The sequence below is a fragment of the Choloepus didactylus genome, assembly GCF_015220235.1.
Source record: "Choloepus didactylus isolate mChoDid1 chromosome 25 unlocalized genomic scaffold, mChoDid1.pri SUPER_25_unloc1, whole genome shotgun sequence".
Classification (NCBI taxonomy): domain Eukaryota; kingdom Metazoa; phylum Chordata; class Mammalia; order Pilosa; family Megalonychidae; genus Choloepus; species Choloepus didactylus.
The window spans coordinates 2,400,700-2,410,406 of NW_023637606.1; positions in this window are offsets into that span (position 1 = coordinate 2,400,700).

The following is a 9,707-nucleotide window of genomic DNA, read 5'->3' on the forward strand; positions in this document are numbered from 1 at the left end:
GGACCCTGACTTGGGGGCTCCCAGGCGCCCTCTGGCTGCTGCAGGGAAGACAGACAGTTGGGGGGCGAGGGCAGGAGTCAGGGGACCAGAACTGTTCCAGGCAGGTGGAGATGGGGGTGAGACCAGGCAGAGGCAGAGGTGAGGGGGACATGAATTCGGGGATACGGGAGCCGGGGAGGGTGCCCAGGCTGACGTGGTGTCATTCCCTTTGTGTCCACCAGGTGTCGCCCTGCACTGCCACCAGCTCGGCCTTCCCACCCCTCCTGTTCCTGTCACCCCTGCTTTCCTGAAAGGGAAACTGAGTCACAGAGGGGCAAGTCTCCTCCCGCGGCCGAGCAGCTCCCCAAGGCCTGGCCTGTCCAGCCCCCAAGGACCCCCCACCAGGGCTGGCTCCCCAAGTGGCAGGGCCCTGGGCAGAAACCAAAGTGCAGGGCCTTGTGTTCCCACGCGATGCAGAATTTCAAGGCAACACCGAGGACACCCGAGCAGCTCACCCACTGGCCACGGTCCCATGCCCCACAGTCGGACCCCCACCACGAGGGAGGTGCCCCAACTCCCGACTGAACCCCTCAAAAGCAGAAGCCCCGAGTGGTTGATTCTCGCCTGAGGCTTGTCTATGCAGCAACAGACCGAGTCAGAACTCGCCCCCAGGCCTCCCCGCTCCCAGCCTGGTCTTTTTGTCATCCATGCACCCAAGAGCACTGGTCCCTGGGGGTACGGGGCAGAAGGAGACTGAGCGCTGTGGGGTGCCTGGTCCAATCGGGGAGACAGAGCTGAAGCCCCCCAAGTTGAGCACGAGCTTGGGAACCCGTGACGCCAGGCACGACTGGCTGTCCCCATGTTGGGAAGGCCGGCCCTGGTGACCAGGGAAAAACTGGGCTTCCTGGGGCTTTCCAGGCCGTGCCTTCGGGTTACGGAGGGTCTTGACCATCCAATCCCAACCCTCGTTTTTGTGGGGGCTCCCTGGAAATAGGCCTGAGCCTCGCCAACCCCAGGGGGAGCACTGGCACCAGGCTGGCCCTTTGTTGCTGCCCTGGAGGGGGCTGGGACTTTGGGGGTCAGTCCCGAGAAGAAGCCAGTGTCCCCTGCAGCTGGAAAGGGGGGGAATGGGCCACGGAGAGGGATCGAGGTGGAGTCCCGCGGTCTCCGGTACAGTCCACCCCTTCCAGGCTTGTAGGCAAATACCGGAGGACACAGGCTCAGGGCTGGCCAGGGGCTGACCAGGGCCCGGGAGCAAACCAGCATTTCCTGGCTGTGATCCTTTCCTCCTTGGTGACGATGGCCTCGTTCCCTCAGAATTGTGCAGGTCAGTCATTTTGTAGAATGTCCATCAGTTTGGGTTTGTCGGGTGTTTCCTGGTTGTTCTATCAGGGCTACATGTCTTTGGCCAGAAATATCTCTGGCAAACCTTTCGGGTGACAAGTGAGTTTGACCTGTCCCTTTGCTGGTGATTGTCATTTCCCTCACTTGCTTTGTCAATTTCCTCCTTTCCCTTTGTAATTCTCGGCATTTCCAGTGAGGCCCTTTGAAACAGTGCAAATCTCAACAGAAATGGCACGTTTAACACCAAAAAAAAAAAAAAAAAAAAAAAGCAAGAAGTGCATCCTTTCTGAATAAAGGAGAGTCATTTTGACAGAATAGGTTTAGCTCGAGGAAAATTCACCAGAGCTAGTGCGAGTGTAAATTGGTGCACACACGTTGGCAAAAAAAGATGGTTAACGTCTAAAAAAGTATTGTATGATCCACCAATCTCATCATCAGGAGTCTCCCCGTGGAAAGGAACACATATGGTCTTCGAAAGGGGCCGGGATGTCCGTAGCCACACTCTTTATTGAAATCCCCCATGGAAATGTAACCAAATGCCCCTCAACAGTAGAACAGGTGAAAAAATTGTGGTGTCGTCACACAATGGAATCATCCGTGGCCACGGGAATTAATGAGCTGCAGCCACACGCAACCCTGCGGATTTATTGCACTAATGTAATGTAGAGAGATAGAAACCAGGCCCATCAGAATCTCCATTGGGCAAGTCCATTTACAGGAAGTTCAAAGTGGGGAAAAATTAAACAGAATTTTTAATGTTGCTTCATACAGTCGTAAAATTATAAAGAAAAGCAAGAAAGCGAAGGGGACATTATGTAAGATAATATACCAGCCACCAAGAGGACCTCTTAACCCTAATGGGTGTGTGCAAAATACACGACACAAAAGCTGGTAGAACAGAAAAGAGAAGTAGGTAAACAGATAAGTATGCTTCAAGATTTCAATGCTACGCTTCCAGAAATTAATAGACAAAGTAGATGGAAAAACAGAGATAGCTTATCTGGACCATGCTGTCAACCAAATTTACCTAATTGCTATTTATAGAACACTCCACCCAACAGCACAATATACACCATGGAACATCACCAAGATTTGACTAATCCTGTGTCACAAAACCAATCTTATCAAGTTTAAAGGAATTGAAATTATTCAAAGTATGTTCCTTGGCCAACACAGAACCAAACTGGAAATCGATAGTAGAATGATATCTGGAAATTCCCCAAATATTTGGCAGTTAAATGATGTCACTACTAAATAATCTGTGGGTTCAAGAGGAAGTCTTGACGGAAATTAGAGAATACTTTGAAATGAATGAAAATTAAAATCCTATATATCAAAATCTGTGGATTACAGCTAAAGTAGTATTAGAGGGGAATTTATAGCATTAAACACATACCAGGAAAAGAGAAACATCTCTAATCAATATTTTAAGCTTCCACAATGTGCGGGTTTGGAGCTGTTGTGTACCCCCAAAAAGGCCATGTTCTCTTAATCCGTCCCTGTGGGTGCTGACTTGTTGTAGGTGGGACATTTTGGTTAGCTTGTTTCCATGGAGATGTGACCCACCCAATTCAAGGTGGGTGTTAATCCTTCACTGGAGTCCTTTATGAGTGGATGAAAGACAGAAAAGACAGATGAAACTCAGAGAGCTCAAAGAAGCTGAGAGAAACGCACAGAGACATTTTGGAGATAGCCATTGAAACCAGAACCCAGGAGAGATGCTGAGAGATTAAATCCAGAGTTTCCCCCAGAGAAGTTAAGAGAGGACACCCAGATGCTTAGAGAAAAATTCTAACCTGGGAGAAAAAAGCAAAGATGCACAGGAGCTGAGAGAGAGACACTCAGACAGAAGCCCAGAGACGTTCTGGAAACAGCCACAGAAACCCAAAGCTAAACCCTGGAGAGGCCCAGCAGAATCCAGCCATGTGCCTTCCCAGCTGACAGAGGAACCCCAGATGCTGGCAGCCTTTCTTCAGAGAAGGTATCCTTTTGTTGACGCCTTAGTTTGGACATTTTCGTGGCCTTAGAACTGTAAATTTGTAGCCTAGTAAAACCCCCCCATTGAAAAGCCAACCCCATTTCTGGTATATTGCCTTCTGGCAGCTCTAGTAAACTGAAACACACCATAAGAAATTAGAAAAAGAAGAGTGAACTAAACTCAAAGCAAGAAGAAAATAAAGATAAGAATAGAGATCAATGAATTTGAAAACAGAAAAATAGTAGAGAAAAAGCAATGAAACCAAAAGTTAGCTCTCTGAAAAAAACCCAGTAAAATGGCTAGCCAGATTAACCAAGAAAAAGAAAGAAGGCAAGTTACCAAAAATAGGTACAAAAGAAGTGATACCATGACTGACACCAGAGAAATTAAAAAATGATAATAAGGCAGTACTATGAAAAATTGTATGCACATAAATCTGACAACTTACAGGAAAGGAACCAATTTCTTGAAAGACGCAGTCGACCAAACCCACTCAAGAAGAAATAAATAACCTGAATACACCTGTGCCTGTGAAAGAAATTAAATTTGAAGTTGCAAACTTCCAAAGAATAAAACTCCAGGCCCTGATAATTTCACTGGTGAATTCTACCAAAAATTTAAGGAATAAATAAAACCATATTCGTCACAATCTCTTCCCAGAAAATAGAAGAGGAAGGGACACTTCTCAGCTCATTTTTTGAGGCCAGAACAACCCCTGATATAAAATCCTAAGACAGGACAGGCACAAACCAGTATCTCCTATGAACATACATGGAAAGATCCTTAGCAATATATCAGCATATCAAACCTAGCAATATATAAAAAGAAAAATACACCACAGTCAAGTGGCGTTTATTCCAGAAATGCAAAACCATTTCCACATCTGGAAATCAGTCAGTATAAGTTGCCATAGTAAAGATGAAACAAGAAAACCATGTGATCATGTTGACAGATGAAGAACATGTATTTGACAAAATCCAACATCATCCATGAAAAAAACTCTCAGCAAACTAGGAATAGAAAGGAACTTCCTCAACTTGATAAAGGACATCCACAAGAAGTCTCCAGCTGATATCAGACTTAATGGTGAGAGATTTAACGTTCTCCCCTTAAGATTGGGAAGCAGGCAAAGATGTCTGCTGCCACCGCTATTTAATCTTATCCTGGAAGCCTAGAACATGCAATAAGACAAGAAAAACAAATAAATGGCAATCATATTGGAAAGCAGTGAAGAAAATGCTCCTACTTACAGATGACTCGATTGTCTACAGAAAAGATCCTGGAAGTAATAAGTAAATTTAGCAGAGTTGCAAGTTATGAAAATCAGTCATATTTCTATACAGTAGTGTGCCAGTTTGAATGTATTGTGTCCCCCAAACGCCATTATCTTCCATGGAGCCTTGTGGGGCAGACATTTTGGTGCTGATTAGATTTGCTTGGAATGTGCCCCACCCAGCTGTGGGTGATGACTCTGATGAGATATTCCCATGGAGGCATGGCCCCACCCATTCAGGGTGGGCCTTGATCAGTGGAGCCATATAAATGAGCTGACTCAGAGAGAAGGAACTCAGTGCAGCTGTGAGTGACGTTTTGAAGAGGAGCAAGCTTGCTAGAGAGGAATGTCCTGGGAGAAAGCCATTTTGAAACCAGAACTTTGGAGCAGATGCCAGCCACATGCCTTCCCAGCTAACAGAGGTTTTCCGGACACCATTGGCCATCCTCCAGTGAAGGTACTCGATTGCTGATGTGTTACCTTGGACACTTTATGGCCTTAAGACTGTAACTGTGTAGCCAAATAAACCCCCTTTTTATAAAAGCCAATCCATCTCCGGTGTTTTGCATTCCGCAGCATTAGCAAATAGAACAAGTAGCAATGAACAATTGGAAACTGAAATTAAAATAAAAAGTACCATTTACAATGACTCCAAACAATGAAATACTTAGGTATAAATCTGACAAAATATGTACAGGTTCTATAGGCTGAAAAATGCACAACTCTGATAAAAGAAAGAAAAGAAAAATCTGAATAAATGGAAAGGCATACTATGTTTATGGATGGGAGGGGAGGTGTGGTATAGTTAAGAGGTCAATTCTAGCCAAATTCATCTATAAATTTAATGCAATACTGATCAAAATCTCAGCAGGATTCTGTGCAGATATAGACAAGCAGATTCTAAAATTTATATGGGATGTTAAAGGAATAAGCAAAAGAATTTTGAAAAAGAAGAATGAAGTTGGAGGATGGATGTACCCTATTTTAAGCCATACTGTAAAGCTATTGTGATCGAGACAATGTGGTTTTGGTGAAAGGAAAATACGGAGACTATGGACTAAAACAAAGTGCAGAAATAGATTCATATAAATTTGATCAGATAGTATTTGACAAAGGTGCAAAGGCAATTCATGGAGAAGGGCCAATCTTTTCAACAAATGGGTGTTGGAAAAACTGGACATCCATTTGAAAACAAAGAACTTTGGCCTATACCTCATCCTATATACAAAAATGAAGTCAAAATGGATCTTTAGAACTAAATGTAAACAGTAAAACCCTTAGAAGAAAACAGAGTTCTTTGATACAACACTGAAAGCATGATCCATAACCAAAAAAGAATGATAAATAGAGCATCACCAAAATAAAAAACTTTTGCTCTGCAAAGGACACGGTGAAGAGAATAAAAAGGCAAGCCACAGACCGGGAGAAAATATCGCAAGCCAAATATCCAGCAACGGACTTGTATCCAGAATATTTAAAGGATTCTGAAAACTCAATAAGAAGAAGACAAACAATCCAGTATGTGAAATGGCGAAAGACTTGAACAGACGCTTTACCCAAACAGATGTACGGATGGCAAATAAACACATGAAAAGATGCTCAACACCATTTGTCACCCGAGAAATGCAAATCCAAGCCATAATGAGCCAACATCTTGCACATGTGTCAGAATGGCCGAGAAAACCCTAAACAAACAAGCAAAAATGCCAGCCTTACTAAGTGTTAGCGAGAATGTGTAGCAACTGGAACGCTCACACATGACTGGTGGCAATGCAAAATGACGCAGCTTCTCTGGAAAACATTTGGCGGTTCCTTACGACGTTAAAGAAATTAAAATGTGTGTTCATATGAAACCCATACGTGAATGTGTATAGCAGCCCCACTCTTTGTGATCACCTTGAACCAGAAGCAGCCCAAGAGTCTTTCAATGGATGGATGGATGAAGTGACGTCTGTCGTTCAGTGGAATATTCCTCGGCAATAAAAAGTCATGCACTCTTGGTAATTTCAGCAACGTGGCTGACTCAAATGCTAAGTGAACGCCTTGTGCCAAACAAAAGAAGCCAGGTTTGAAAACGACATCACGTATGATTCCATTTATCAGACGTTCTCAGAAAGACAAAAGGGTTGGGGGGTTCCCCACTACAAAGGAATAGAAGAACAGTTTCTTCGGGTGATGGACAGATTTTGTATCTGGTCCATAGTGGTGGTTTACACGAAGCCAAATGTGTTAAAACTCAGAGAACTGTACCCCAAAGAAGGTGAACACAAGTCTGCGTAAATTACAAAAATAAAAAATGAGATAAATCCCCCCCCCAAAAAAAAAAAACCAAAACATGGAAATGAATACTGAAGAAGTCAGAAGAGTGGTTACTGCTGGGTGAGAAGGAGGAGGTTACCTCTGGGAAGGATTTCCAGAAGCTTCCATTGGGCTGGTTATATCTTTAGTCTTGGCCTGGTTGGGGGTGTGGGTGTTGGTGAAGTTACACGTCCACGTTTTACATGTGTTGGGCGTTGAGTTATGCCCCCCACCCGCACCCCCAAAGGATTTGTTCAAATTCCAATGCCCTGTCCCATCACTGCAAACTTCTTTGGAAATTGGGCGCTTGCAGACGTGATTAGTTAATGATGAGGCCAAACTCATCTTTAATCACCCGTTGAGGGAGAATGGCCCTGATCCAATATTTGGAGACACTCAGGGACACCAGGAGAAGATGGCCATGTGACGACGGATGCAAAGACCAGAGGGACACGTCTTGAAGCCCAGGGAGCACCAAGGACGGACAGCCACTGCCAGAAGCCAGAAGGGGCAGGGAAGGGTCTCCCCCGGAGCCTGAAGAGGGGGCGCAGCTGTGCCATCACCCCACTTTCCGACTTCTGGCCTCTAGAGAGGTGAAACCATAAACCCCTGCAGGTGTAAGTCACCTGCTCCACGGTGCCCTGTGACAGCAGCCCTGGGAAAACCCAGACAGCACGTTTCATATGTTTGCTCTTGTTTTTCCTTTGTTTAATTCAGTTTTATTGAGATAGATACACATACCATGCATTCATCCATGGTGTACAATCAGCTGTTCACAGTACCATCTTATAGTTGTGCATTCATCACCCCAATCTATTTTTTGAACATTTTCCTTACACCAGAAAGAATAAAAATAAGAATAAAAAACAAAAAAGAACAACCAAATCACTCCCCCATCCCACCCTATTTTTCATTTAGTTTTTGTCCCCATTTTTCTACTCATCCACCCATTCACTGGATAAAGGGAGTGTGATCCACAAAGTTTTCACAATCACACTGTCACCCCTTGTAAGCTACATTGTTATACAATCGTCTTCAGGAGTCAAGACTACTGGGTTGGAGTTTGGTAGTTTCAGATATTTACTTCTAGCTATTCCAATACATTACAGCCTAAAGAGGGTTATCTATATAGAGCATAAGAATGTCCACCAGAGTGACCTCTCGACTCCATTTGAAATCTCTCAGCCACTGAAGCTTTATTTTGTTTCATTTTGCATCCCCCTTTTGGTCAAGAAGATGTTCTCAATCCCACGCTGCCGGGTCCAGATTCATCCCCGGGAGTCATATCCTGCGTTGCCAGGGAGATTTACACCCCTGGGAGTCAGGTCCCACGTAGGGGGAGGGCAGTGAGATCACCTGCCGAGGTGGCTTAGCTAGAGAGAGAGAGGGCCACATCTGAGCAACAGAGAGGCACTCAGGGGGAGACTCTCAGGCACAATTATGAGCAGGTTTAGCCTCTCCTTGCAGCAACAAGCTTCATGGGGCAAGCCCCGAGACAGAGGGCTCAGCACATCAAACCGCCAGTCCTCAACGTTTATGGGAACATCAAGTTTGCTCTTGTTTTTAATTCAATGCCCACTCATGCTTCCCTGGGTCTGCAAATCCAATACATGAAAAGTGTCCCCACCAGTGCGGAACCCCGGACACAGGCCACGCCACCTGTTTGGGGAACTAGAAGGAGCCTTGTTTTGAAGCTGGGGTAGTGAGTGGCGTCCCGGCCGCTTTCCCCGAGGTCAGCGGGAGCCATGGAAGGTGTTAAGCCAGGGTCTTCCACACTGGGGAGCCCCCCGTGGGCTCATGCTGGGCACTGGATGTCCCGTCCGGAGACGGCCAGCGGGGACACGTCGGGAGGGGTGGCCTGGCATGGTGGGCACTTCTGCCCTCCCTCGGCAATTGGGGCCGTGACTCAGCTGGGCGCCCGGTTCTGCCAAGCTGGTTATTTCGGTTCTGCTGCTGCGTGGCCTTGGCCTGTTTTTACTTCTCTTCTCCTGCACTAGGGCGGGAAGCTGCCCGGGGACCCCCAGCCTTGGGGAGGGTCCCCCTCACGGCCATCCGGGTGTAGGGGACGGCCAGGGCCGCGGCCGCCAGCTCTGGTGACCCTGCAGGGCCCCTATCTTGCTCTCCATCTGCCATTCGTTATGAATCAACAACAAAGGAAACCACAGAGGCTGCCATGGCCGCCGGGCCGGGGTGTGGGGGAGGGCACGACCGTGGCCGCCAGTTGCTGTGTGACGCTGGAGGCACCACTCGCCCTCTCTGAGCCTCATTGGAGCCGTCCTGGGGGGGTCCAGAGGCTCCCAAAGTGTGTGTATCTCAGAGCATTTGATCAGGAACTTGCGAGCATTTCTCAACATGCCCAAGTGGGGAGAAGGTCTGCTGGGTTGAATTTGTTCTGTGACCCCCTTCTTTACCTGCGAATGTCTAGAAAGCAGCCAAATTTTTCACCCACAGCTCCCCTCCCCACTTCTAGGGCCCTGCAGGCTGTGGGGGCCTCGTTTGTGCAGTTCTCCTGGACCAGCGAGTCTGACCCCCAAAACCCTTCACACCCAAAATGCGCATCTGACTTCTCCTTCGCACCCCAAACGAGGCCGCCACCCTGGGCCCCCCGACATTTGCCACCCCCCTCCTTAGCTACACCATTCTCCTGAGAATTGATCGCTGTCTGACAGGCTCAGGTATTTCATGTTTTTATTTTATTATCTGTCTCCATACCTATAATGTCAGGAAGGTTGGGGAGATTTTTTTTTTTAATTTTAATTTTGAAATAATTTCAAACTTACAGGACAGTTGCAAAAATAATATAAAAACAGCACAGAGAACTCCAATATATCCCCT